Source organism: Podarcis melisellensis (assembly GCF_964234715.1).
Source record: "Podarcis melisellensis genome assembly, chromosome: 10".
NCBI classification, from domain to species: Eukaryota; Metazoa; Chordata; class Lepidosauria; order Squamata; family Lacertidae; genus Podarcis; species Podarcis melisellensis.
In genome coordinates, this window is record NC_138542.1 from 42679641 (window position 1) to 42693560 (window position 13920).

The window sequence follows — 13920 nt, forward strand, 5'->3', positions numbered from 1 at the left end:
AGTTCATTCATTAATCAGTTTGTTTCAGCACATTAGCATTACACATTTAGCAGTAAGCAGCCAAACCACATAGAACCACATAGAAAGTGAATTACTGTACATCTGTCCTGTGTAAATTGTGTGCTGCACTCTAGGTTGGGCAGGTGTGGGGCTGCTAGATTTAGTCTGTTGGCCATAGGCCTAAGGCCCCATAATCCCTAGAGAGCCCCCCAAACGAAGCTGCCACAGTGGTACAGTGGTACCTCAGGTTACAAATACCTCGGGTTACAAACACTTCAGGTTACAGACTCCACTAACACAGAAGTAGTACCTTGGGTTAAGAACTTTACCTCAGGATGAGAACAGAAATCACGTGGCGGTGGCAGCAGGAGGCCCCATTAGGTAATGTGGTACCTCAGGTTAATATCAGTTTCAGGATAAAAACGGACCTCCAGAACAAATTAAGTTTGTAACCAGAGCTACCACTGTAGTCCCCATGTTGTCTGTCTTGTATAGCGTGGATGTTAAACTATTCACAGTAGGTGTACTGCTTCCAGAATGAAGTTCTTGACAAGCCATACCACCATACATCTTTAATTCGCCAGAGTGCCTGTGGGTCTCACATGGGGCCGAAAGTCACTTAGACAATGGAGGGCAGGGATGAGCTTGGTACTGGTGGTGGGATCCTGGAAGGCATGTTGTCAAGTCTCGCAGCACCACTGTGGAAGAGCTGTAGCACATGCCTTGCATGCAGAAGGTTCTGGATGAAACCCCTGGTGTCTCCAGGAAGGGCTGGGAATGGGTCTCCTGCCGGAAACCATGAAGGGCTGCTGCCAGTCAGTGTAAGAAAATGAAAAGAGCCCTGCTGGATCAGGCTGAACATCTAGTCCAACGTTCTGTTCCCCTTTCTGGCCAACCAGATGCCTATGGGAAGTCCACCAGAACCCAACAGCACCTTCCCCATGTCTTATTCCTACCCCACTGGTATTTGGAGACCTGCTGCCACCAAACTGTGGAAGCAGAACATGGCTATCATGAAGGCAGATCTAGGGGGCCGTGACTGGTTCGGTTGCACCAGGTGCAGAACTTCTTGAATGCCGCAGCAGGTGCCACAGCTATGAAGTCCAGTGGAAGGCAAGAGGCAGGGTAGGGTGGTGGATTTTGGTGTCACAGAGTGTGCCACTGAAATCTGAGACTCCAAGGTCCGCCACTGTTCCTATGTCCCTGTGGCAGGTGGCCAGTCCTTTCATTCAGTAGCAGAGAATCAAGATGGACCAGGGTGTGCCTGCTCTTCAGTTTTGCAGCACTGGGCAGAGCAGATCACAAGTACCCACAGTTGTACTTGAGGTTTTTCTTTTCGTTCCTTATGATGGCTTCTCTCTGTGCTTGTCTGCCTCCCTGGCTCTCTGGCCTGGCCCCTGTCCAGGCTGGTTCTTATAGCGGGGGGAAAATCCATATGGTCGAATGGCTGTGTGCACAAAGGTTAGCTGCAATTTCCTCCGGCAACACCTTTCACAAATATCTATGAGCAATGTAGATTTAGCTGTCTTGCTTACCCCTCCCATAATCCTTCGCACATTGATTTACATTTTCATGCATCTGTGCATTAGGACCAGGACCTGGGAGACCAGGGTTCAAATCCCCACTCAGCCGCAAAACTCACTGGGTGACCTTGGGCCAGACACCATCTCTTAGCCTAATCTTCCTTGCAGGGCTGTTGTGAGCATAAAATGGGGAGGGGGACCTCCTTGACCTCCTTGCAGAAACGGTGGGCTAGAAATGTAACAATAAACTAAATAAGTAAGCTATATCATTCAGGTCGGGGGAGTTTCCTTCCAATGTATTTCCAGCAGAAGATACTCAAGACAATGGACATTGTGCCCTTGACCAGTTTAATCACAAAATATTACTTGTGTTTTTGCTTCATTAGGCATAGGAAGGAGGCTGTCTTAACACATAGACTGTTGGAAATGTTCTATCCCCAGGGTTTCACTGACAGTTGCCTGTTTTTTTTTGCTTAGATCCATCTTTTCAGATCCTAGGAACTTGTTATAGCCCTAGGGGTTTGGACGTTCCAGCTTCATTATGGTGTGGTTTGGCACTCCAGAAGAAAGCTGGATTTTGCAAACAGTGTTTCTATATTATATGGAATGTGCTTTGGAAAGCGAGGGACAAAGGAAACTATACTGTCATGGCCTAGCATTGTCCATGTTGCTAAGTCTATACTGACTGGCAGCTGTGCTCCAGGGAGGGGTCTCCTCTAAATGTCAGGGGTCAAATTTAGGACCCCTTCAAACCAGCTTCAGTCAAGCATCATCATCATCATCATTACCATTACGCTTATTCTTCTGAAATAATGACCGAGTGCTTTCAGGATTCAAGGTGGAAGATGCCGGAAAGTTGTTTAGATTTCAGTGAGAGATGTAATCGGATACGAAGGCAAGCTATAAATGAGCTTTCAACACAAGAAACTGTAGCGAAACATGATATAATGGGAGGTCCTAGCAATGAAATCGCACAGTTACCTAGATTGACTGCATGCTAGCATTTTTGTCTAAAATGTTTTCATCTAATTTTAGAATTTAGATCCCATTTAATTGGTCTTCAGTAAGGGGAGGCCTTTTTCACAGGAGGAACTTAATTCCTTCTCTGTTCAGGCAAGTCAAAGCCTATTAGAAGCCAGTGGAGAGCTTATTTTGAAAGGACAAAATGGCTCTGCCTCTCCCTCCCTCCAGCTTTTTAAGCAAAAAGAAACAGCAGCTCACACATCATGAAATGAGCCCAACACGAGGGCTTTCTCCAATTAGAAAATAACGAGTAAAACAACTATTCTTTCAAAATCAAAAATAATGTAATACCACGAACATGATAGTGATAGAGACTAGATTGTTAGTAAATGGCTATGTTATCTCTGGAAAAACACTGGTGTACCAATCCAACCAATCTGGTGTGGAAGTAACGAGAAGCGTATACTTCTTTTGCCAAAGCAGGTATCTAGACAGCTGGTATTTTCAGTTTTCACTCTTATCCTTAATGGAGATAAACAAAAATGTGCTCAATAGGAAGCCAATCTGCTGCTGCCTTCCAGTGCGAGGGACAAAACCTGTGCATAGACTGTTACTGATGGTCAGGTAAAAAACGCAGTGATGTATTGCATAATTCCTCCCATTCTCATGTATCTGCTATTGAAAAGGGACTGCAAGGTTAGAAATCTCCCTCTCCTATCAATTACAGCAGTGGTTTTGCTGGGTTATGAGGATGCCTGGGGAGGGGGAACATGGATTCAACACATCATGTTTAAGAAAGGCACTCAGCTTTGTGGAGTTTCACCCTGGAAGGTCCAAGCTCAATTCAGCAGCAGAATAGTTAGGTGAATGAAGCTAGTTTAACTTAAGATTGCATATGCGCAGGCAAGGAAGTGAAGGAAATAAGCTTTTTCTTAAGTGGACTGGGGCAGGGAGAAGAAGGTGGTGATGGCCAAATGTTTCAGACGACAGTGATTTATTTATTTTTAGAGCACTTATGGAATCCTTTGCTGTTTGAGGTGAACGTCCAAAGTGGCCAACAAAAAATATAGAACTGGCATAAAACAATCAAGTGCAAAGTGAGACAGCATAAAATAATAAGAATGAAAGCCGCAAAGCAAACGCATTAAGCAAACTATAGCCCACCCCTCAAAGCCCCCCAGCACAAAAGAAAAGTGTTTACACAGGGATAGGAGGCCCAAAGTGAGGGGCCTAGGGGAACAATTTTAGTTTCAGAGCCTGGGTGCAATGGCAAAGACCTAGTCCTGAGTATCTACCCAATTAACCGTCAAAGATGAGGCGATGTGGATCAAAGGTGCAGGTAAACTTGTATCCTGAATACCTGGTCCAAAGATTGCTTTGAACTTTAAACAGAATACCAGCACTTGGAACTGGAGGTGGGAGCAAATTGCATTTTCTCCATGCAGTGGGTTCAGTTAGAACTCTCACCGTGACATTCCATACCAGTTCAAAGCTTCTGAACATGTTTCAGGGGCAGCCCCACACAGACTTTGTACAGCAATCGAACCTTTTCAGGTGCTACAGTGTGTAGGGTGTTGAACAGAATACAGGAACTCTTGTTCAGAGAGTTTGTACATTCAAGTTCCCTAGGCTGGGTCAGTAGTCTAAAAAAAGGTTTTGAATGCTGGAGGAAGTATTAATTATAGTACGAGTTCATTTGTCTTACTATACATACTAGTAAATGCACCTTGTGTTCTGCAAGCATAGATAGAAGCTCCTTGCTTCAACTCTGCCAAGACAGAGTTCACCTTGACATGTTCTGTCTTGGTACACTGACTCTGTTATGAGGTCAACTTGCCCCAGGTGTAAAAATGTTCCATTTTCAGAGTTTTCTAGTAATCACCATGTCTTGAGCTACATGTGTGCCATCTTTCAGGTTTCTGGTCTGAAAGCACCTTAGCTATGTTACAGTGAACTCTGAGTCATTCATTTTGAGTAATCCCATTTTCAGATTTTTTTATTCGTTGGGGTATTTTTGGACTACCTATGTACTAGGTTCCAAGGGTAATTTTGAAGGGGGGAAAAGTATTTATTTTAGTCATTTTATCCTGCTTTAAAAATATTTTTGCCATTCAAGAAACCTACGTATCCAGTCTCTCTCTGGAACATGTTTAAACTCTGAAAATCTTGTTTTCGTAACACACGAAATCAGTTGTCCTTTCACCAGTTCCCTAATGAATAATTATTACTGAAGCCAATAGATTCTTATTAGCAGATGTATTATATGTTGAATATAAATGGAATGTAACAGAGGATAGTTCAGAACATAAGGCACATATGAACGTATCTGTAAGTTGTATATTTGTTTAGATGCTTCCATGACGGTTGGTTGGATCCCTTGAAATCAATGGGTCAAGTTAGTCATGACTAACTTAAGTTGGATCCGGCATAACATTTGTTACTGGCGATGTATATGACTGGAAATTACTGATTGCAGTATTTTATAGTCATGTATGTTGTAGAGGATAGTCCTTTAATTCTTTCTCCTACCTTGGAATTATGTAAATAATGCTATATGTAGATCTCTTAGTAACGTCTATAAATAGTACAGTGACAAGGAGTCCTTTTGCTAGACATGAAATGCAGTGCATCATCATCATCATCATCATCTTTATTATTAAATAGAACTCTACAGATTTGTATCTAGACCCAGATAACCTTGCCTGCTGTAGCTAGCAGAAACCTGCCTTAATCAGTGTATGTCGACTTGAAGAATAAATTGATATATATTCTAAGATTATTTGTGCTGAATATTCCATCTGAGGGGTGGCATCCAGGAAATCCCAAATAAAAGACAAAATATGGATGGTTCCCAAGTCTATGCTCAGATATTCAGGCTATGGGTACCTCCAAACTATTACTATTTCAGGGTGGGATTCAATCACATACTGACAAATTCAGGTTGATCAACGTGCTTCCCCAAAAGACTGGATTGGTTGAGAGTTCTTTGAAGACCCATTTTCCCTCACAGAGCTATAATTTCCAGAGTTCCTTGGGAATAGGGACTGATGGTTAAACCACTGTAGCTCTGTGAGAGGAACAGGAGTCTCCAAACAACTCTCAACCAATTCAGTCTTTTGGGTGGTTAACAAACTACACTTCCCATAATTTTGGGGGGAAGCCATGGCTGTTTGAAGTGGTATGATACAGCTTCAAGTGTATAGTGCAGGCGGAGCCAGAAATAAATCAGAATGAATGCTCAATTAAATAGCTAACATCATCTAAAATCCCTGAAAACAAATCAGAATAACTGAGCAATAAACAGGTCATCAGGAAGCGATCTAATGGGCACAATTAGAATATGTGAAACAGCGTCCCTCTTTTTTCCCTTGGATGCCATTTGATTTTACTTACATGAGAGAGGAAAAGATGTGCTCTCTATGGTTTGTGGGCTCTGCTGTGCTCATGTCCAGTTTGCAGGCTTCCCACAAGCATCTGGTTGACCACAGTGAGAACAGGATGGGCCATTAGCCTGGTTCAGCAGGCTGATGATAGGTTCTTATGCTCTTAGTTGCTTCATTCATATCTTGCTTTTCTTCCATCTGGTCAGGTGGCATACATGGAGTTATAAGACAGTCTGCCATCTTGGCATTGATCAGACTCAGACCCTGCCACCAGCAAGATGGCTGCATATGTCTCCTCAGAGCACGCTCTGGAACCCTATAAGGAGTCAATTATTGTTGATGCAGAGAACTGTATTGCCTTACAGAGCATCTCCATTGTAAAGGCTCTCATTCGTCACTCTGGAGCTGACAGAATTGTCTGCATAGTGAAAAGGCTGACATTCCCTTTTAATTAATATTTTATGCAGCCCATAATGTTTTCAAAGGAAACAGGATCTATTTTATGAAACATTTTACTGGAAACGCTGACGCTCCAAGCTCTGTCAGGACTTTTATATTTGCATTAGTTGTTGTATTGAAACAGAAACAGCTTTCATTTGCAGTTGTTCATCCTTGGCTCAGTGAGTATTTTGGCATATGCTCCCTCTACTTATGAAATATTCTGCTTCCACTTGATTCTAAGATTCAATAATGTGAATCAGAAAAAGGGAAGAGGAAAGATTAATGGGTTGTTTGATTCCCCGCCCTCCAGTGAATTCTCCTTTTAATAGTAGGGTCTAGATCCTAAGATCTAGGCAGTGAGATATTTTACTTTCTTGGGCTCCATGATCACTGCAGATGGTGACAGCAGTCACGAAATTAAAAGACACCTGCTTCTTGAGAGAAAAGGGATGACAAACCTGGACAGCATCTTAAAAAGCAGAGATGTCACCTTGGCGACAAAGGTCTGTATAGTCAAAGCTATGGTTTTCCCAGTAGTGCTGTATGGAAGTCAGATCTGGACCATAAAGAAGGCTGATCGCCAAAGAATTGATGCTTTTGAATTATGGTGCTAGAGGAGACTCTTGAGAGTCCCATGGACTGCAAGAAGATGAAATCTATCCATTCTGAAGGAAATCAGCCCTGAGTGCTCACTGGAAGGACAGATCCTGCAGCTGAGGCTCCAATAGCTTGGCCACCTCATGAGAAGAGAAGATTCCCTGGAAAAGACCCTGATGTTGGGAAAGATGGAGGGCACAAGGAGAAGGGGACAGAGAACGAGATGGTTGGACAGTGTTCTCAAAGCTACCAACATGAGTTTTATCAAACTGCAGGAGGCAGTGGAAGACAGAAGTGTCTGGCATGCTCTGGTCCATGGGGTCACGAAGAGTCGGACATGACTAAACGACTAAACAACAACAGATCCTAAGAGGCTCATTAATAGTGCCCGACTTTGGGCAGTTACCTCTCCCCACTCAGCCAACTATTCCATAGCCCATCCTGTTTAGGAGGGTCTCCTGACACTCAGGAGAGTATTTGGGGTGCTGCAGAACAAGATGGGTTGAGAAAGTCCCCTTCAACCAGCCCCCTTCCACGGGCCCTTCTTAGGATCAAAAAGATTGCATTTTTATGTGTTTGGGGAGGTCAGTCTGAATGATGCCCCAAGTCCCTTCTAGTATCCTATATCCAGTGAGGGTCTAGTAGGGGAGGTTGCTGAACTAATCTTTGTAAGACAGTGACTGTGGGTGGCCAGGTAAGTGCTCTCCTCAACTAGGTTGCAACTGCTAAGTGATGGAGAACAACAGGCCAAAGTGTGACTAGGTGTTTGTGTGAGAGAGCTGGAAGAGGCAGGCTGGAAGCAGGGGCCAGAAACATGTCTTGCTCAGTGCTGGATCCAAAGATGTGACAAGCAAGCTGTTTTTTTGAGGGGGGAGGTTAATGCTGGAAGTCCCTCCATCCTATGCTCAGGTTGCAAATATGTGTAAATACAAGCCTATATCCTAAAGACACCACAGTCCCCACTGACCTTCATTCCAAGGAAACCAAACCCTGGAAAAGTGCTTGGGACCCCTGGAATCTCTTGCTGCTTGGAGATTGGGGAGACATGTCACAGGATTATGTCTTAGATACTTATCTCTGCTCTTAACTATTTTGTATTCCCTTTCACTGGGGTATACCTGCCTCCACCTGTTTGTTTTTATGCAAATGATCATTAAACAGAACACCTTAAACTGGTGCAGTCTGTACCTTATTTCAGTTTGTATCACTGACGGTCATTTTCAAGCACACACAGTTTTCTTGTCAAAATCTAAATTGGTGTTCTCCCAGTTCAAAGTGGTAGAAGTGGAAGTGTGGCTCAGCAGTGTATTCTTCAGTACATTTTGCAACATGGAAGTGCTTCTTGGTGAAAGTAGGCATAATTAATGACTGTTAATTAAGAAATAAACCTACATGCGGCATGGCAGGTTTTTGATTGCATCGCCTGATGTACGCTTTTTAAAAAAAGGGCTTAAAAAGAGCCAACAGAGCAATGGGGTGGGGCAGCAGGGCTTGGAAGGTGGGTGCTTAATGAGGGTCCCAAACTGAAGCCCTGTCTCCAAAGCCACTGTTAGCTTCACTCTGGAAATGCTACTAGCAGTTTTAGTAAGGTAAAGGTAAAGGTAAAGGTAAAGGTACCCCTGACCATTAGGTCCAGTCGTGGCCGACTCTGGGGTTGCGGTGCTCATCTTGCTTTATTGGCCGAGGAGCTGGCATACAGCTTCCGGGTCATGTGGCCAGCATGACTAAGCCGCTTCTGGCGAACCAGAGCAGCACATGGAAACGCCGTTTACCTTCCCGCTGGAGTGGTACCTATTTATCTAGTTGCACTTTGACATGCTTTGAACTGCTAGGTTGGCAGGAGCAGGGACCGAGCAACGGGAGCTCACCCAGTCGCGGGGATTCAAACTGCCGACCTTCTGATCAGCAAGTCCTAGGCTCTGCGGTTTAACCCACAGCGCCACTAGTAGGAGGGTACAATTTTGATTCTGAAAACAACACAGGAAATGGTTAAATATCTCCTCCAGCTATACTGCTTCCCTGAACAAGTTCTCTCTCTCTCATCTTAAAGCTTTAAAAACACATCAGGAGGTATCAGTCATGTAGTTTGACACTAAAACAAGGATAGGGAAACTGTGACTGAAATGTCACTGGATTACAATGTCCACCACCTCTGACCGCTAGCCATTGTTAGTTAAAATGGATACTTCATAAGGCTGAACTCACTTTGAACCCAGTTTTATCTGAATGCTGTAGATTCACCAAAGTGGTCAGAATACTCTGGGTCGACTAGCATGTCTGGCTGGTTTATGGCTTTCAGACCTCAGTTCCATGATCAGGGCCGATCCCAAGGACAAGAAAAATACAAACATATTTGTACACATACAACCTACCTTTTGAATTTTTCAGATTGTTTCACAAAGGTTGTTTATGGCATTTTGTGACAAGTATTATGCAGTAAGCGGTTGGCAGCCATCTTTATGGCTAGTGTTATAGCATTAGTTATTGCAGCAACAGTAATATTACGGAGCAAGTGTATGACACATACCTTCTCTTTTCTGGTATGGCAGGCCTAGAATGGTTATGACTAGTAACACTATTAGACTACTAAAAAGCTGCATGCCAGGATCTCTTTCAGTGAAAAAAATACTGGGGTGATCAGCATCATTCCAAGCAGCTTGCTACAGGCAAGCTTTCAAGCAGAGTGAACCAAAGAGCCTTAAATGGCCTGTGGATTAGAAGGTGCTGTCAAGAGTAACAGATCAATAGACAATTTCGAAGAATGAATGGAATCCCATACAAAATTAGGTGCATACAAAGCTGGTCTGCACACAGGACTTTATGAGACACATTATCTCAGGGTTGTGGATTCAAGCCCCCACATTGGGCAAAAGTTTCCTGCACTAAAGGACCTTTGTGGTCCCTTCAGTTCCATAATTCTGAGATCTAGGTGGAGGGCTGTTTTCTATGCTTCGTTGAGAAGTCCAGTACAGTATGCTACATGGCTGCAATGGTTCTGGGATACGGCATGGAAATTTTCTGTGCAATCAAATTCCCTGTAGGGATTTCCTTTAAAAATACACGCTACAAATTATGCCCTGAACCACACATCAGTCTGGGAGGGGTGGATCAGGTTGGTTGGTTCGTAGCGTATTGGCAAAGATCAAATGCCTCAAGGCATTCCTAAAACTGTAGTGGTGACTTATTTATTTATTTCATTTATGAAATATTTCCCATGAAACGTCCTGAAGCAATCAACAGTCAGAATATCTATGAAATTATAAAACAACTTTAATCCAGAAATTTAGAAACATGAGTCCATCTAGGAACTGTTCTGTATCTGAATATCTCATCAGGCTGTTTATAAGAAGATTTGTGGTCTTTTTTCTGGAAAAGCTGCCATTATTATTAATATTATTATTATTTACCTTAATTCAAGTTGACTTCTCGCTGATTTACCCTGGGATTCACATGCCATTTTTGGAAAGGAAAACCCAGGTTGGATTATTAAGATAGCCACCTGGTCGCCATGCTGTGTCCTCAATCCCTGGTAATTGAATAATCTTGTATCTGAAGCAGATAGTCAACTGTATTTGTAATTAGACCTTTCTCCCCTGAAAATGATGGGATGGTGGTGTTTCTGATTACTTGTTTCATGAGTTCCACTATTTTATCAGAATAATGAACAGATGAAATATAGCTAAATTATGTCTGCAGCTGTCCTGTCATCCAATAAACTAAAAACCATATTCTTTCTCCTCCTCCTCCTGATAAATTTTATCTGTCAGTGTTTATTTAGATATCAGCAATATATTTTAATAATCCTATGGACCTTCTTCATCACATTGTTGTTATGTTATATGTTCCAGGCTGGGTTGGTTTTGCTTTCATTGCTTGGGGGGTTTTTTTGCCTCTGATAGCAGGGCTTGACTTGCTATAGCAAGGGAAGTTGGAGAACAGAAGAACTGCAAGATAAGAAGCTGAACCTTCAAGGCCAGCTGGCTTAATTGGCTCTACAAACAAGCTGCATGTCTTTTGTAATCTGCTCACTGAGTAATTTTCTGACTTTGCTAAATATAGATATGTGACGCTGTTTCCTCCAAACAACAAAAATATTGACAATGTATTATATTTTGTTCTTCCCTCTGAATGAGCATGTATACCTATAGCTTAGGCGTTGTGCATACAACTTAACAGTACTGTGGCATATTGAAGTCTATCAAATTTACATAGAGCTCTAAAGTGCAGACCTGTCCCTAGAAACATGTCACCAAAGGAAATCTGGATGTCATGCTTGCAATAGTCCCACTGAAATCAATGGAATTTAAATCTGACTTATATCTCACTGAGTCCAGTGAATTGACTCTAAGCATACCTAAGTCTGGATCTGATCCAATCAGACTCGCATTCTTTGGGAATAGATGCACATTCCTGACAAATCTGGGAACGAATTCTAGTAGCAAAGAATACCAATAAAAGAGACAGCCAATTTAAGTCTGTGAGAGGGCACAAAATACCCTAATATTCTGTCTATTTAGCTGACACGGACAGCAGCTATTAATAAGATGTTGGGTGTGAAGCTTTCACATGGCTTAGCACCATGTTTAAAGTCTTTGCAATCTGTATGGTCTTCCTAACCTTAATACATGCCATCGATCTATGGCCTGGATGGATGCCATGCTATATGCAAACTCTGTGTGTATACATACCTGTAGTGGTTTTAAATGTTATAGTGAATTACGGAGAAAACTGCATCCACAGGGGCTTTGATGTGTCAGGAATAATGTTTAACAGATGTCTTAAGAGGAGATGATTAAAACAATGATTGCTTTTCTATCCTGCCTTTCTTCCAACAGAAACTCAGGTTGCCTCCAGAAATCACACAAATGCCACCATTGTATTAAAACAATAGTTAAAATAGTAACTTAAATCTGTATCAAAACTCAAAAGCACCGAAGCAGCAGACACAGCAGAGTTTCTGGCATAGCAGCATACAAGTTAGTATTTTCAACTAAGGTAAATTAAGTTGTTATATTAGCTAGGAAGCTGAAACCTCATAAAAGTATAACCTCACAGAGCTATTCTCACAAGTAGCTTTACCTTTTAATAGAGGCCAGCAGGGATTTTGCTGGGTGTTTAAAAGTCTCAGGGCATAGGCCCATGATACGAATTAGCATAAAATTTGCAATTTATATGTAGAGATGCAAATGCAAGCCTCTGAGCAAATTAAGTTGGTGGGTGGCTGAGGTCTCATTGGTGCTGTACTTTGAAGTATGCAAAGCCACCCTTTAATATTTAAAAAATAATAAAGGAAAGTGGTAGCAGACCAGGTGCTCATTGCAAAAGACCCAGGGCCGCCCCCTAACAATGTTCCTTGAAGACCAGCTCTTCAGCACAGGGCAGTTGACTAGATTTCTAACAGCAGCTTGAAATATCTGTATTTCTTTGCAGAATGCAAACTGAATTAGCTTTTTCTGTGTGTGATTCACATAAACCTTTTCTCACCCCCCCCCAACCATCCTCACATTTGTTCATAAAGAGTGTCAATATATATTCTGATCATCTGACAATGATTTTGGGTTTTCTTACTGAAATATATATTTGGTAAATTGTGGAGCACTGATTGCAAATTCATTATTCATCATGTAAGTCTTTGAGGTTGATGAACCACCATTTTAGGAATTGCACCTGCAGCAATAAGCTTCATGTGACAAATGGAATCTATTTTAGTTTTAGCCTTGGCTATTTATGCCGGCATTTGTTTTAAAGGCTTTGATTTAGATATGTATATAACATAGCAGCTATGACAACGATGTGAAGATGTTGTAAAAGATTGTAAAAGACGTTGTGGAGTTTGAGACTATCATCTAGAGAAGCAAGATTCTAATCACAGTAGCAGATTCAAAGTATAAGGCGAGAAATGCCATGGGATTAAAAAAAAAACACATGCCTATGTAGTGTCCCATCCCACCCATGGTCTGGAAAGGGAGTTGTTATGTTTTTCTTGGAGGGCCAGCCCTACCGTTACCAGAGTGGGATAACTGTTTCAGGCAGCTGGTTTTGCATGCCATGAAAGGACAGCACATTGTTTCCTTTTTAAGTTGTTATTATAATATTTTTTTACTGCCCCCATGTTCTCAATCTAATTCACACACTTCATAGCAGAAAAGCAAAAATAAAACAATTTTTCCTAAGTGGATTAAAACGAGAGAATGTGTGAATACATTTATTTGCGTTAATGTTGAGGAACACAGTTTATTCTGAGGCCAGATTTGGGTGTGGTTGACGGCAGAACTTTGTATGTCCATTGCAGAAATCTAGACTCCTTCATGGCGTAAGAACTGTCTTTATTTTCCTTGTGGTTAATTAACAAGGGCAGTTCCCCCGAACTTTTCATCCCGTCAGATGTTGCCCTCTCTGTGGCGTAAAGACACTAATGCTTTAAATGATGAATAATAGATGGGGGTTGTGTGTACACCATGGAAGAAAATTAACTTTCAGCTGATGGTGGGAAGCTGTGCAATCCTTTGCGTTCCCACTCAGAACCAAGAAAGGGTTGAGTTCAGCGGGACTTGCACCTCTGTTGCCCAGGATAGCACACTGACTCTTTGGCATGTGTGAGCATCATGCTTTGGTGCGACTGTGGAGGTGGTGGAGAAGTAGTAGTGGCAGTGAGCGACGAAACATCTTTGGGGCACTGGTTTTTACAGCTCTCTGCTCCTTGTCCAGCATCCACAGTTCCTGTGGACAGCTCATTTGTCTGCAGGATCAAAAGACACAGATTGCCCTAGGAGTGTTCTTGGCCGGGCGAGTGGTGGTGGAAATGTGTTGCTTGCCTCAGCCCTGTGCTGTCAGGGCTCTGGCGAACTGTCATGCTGGCACCGCTCAAGTGCCACCTGATTGGCTGCTGGCAAGGGCTGATTAAGAATACTGATGCTGGCTCAGCTGCTCTGTGGCTCCGTTCTCTCCCCCCCCCAAACCACTCCTTAACTCCTCCCCCACCCCCCCTCCACATCATATCTCCAAATAGCAAG

At 42.6% G+C, this 13920-nt stretch overlaps 1 protein-coding gene across 1 annotated transcript in view; it reads left to right on the forward strand.

The window, feature by feature from the left end:
* The window catches only part of ANO4 (anoctamin 4), a 135050-nt gene that overhangs the window by 13939 nt on the left and 107191 nt on the right, over positions 1-13920 (forward strand). The gene's annotated exons all lie outside the window — the stretch shown is intronic.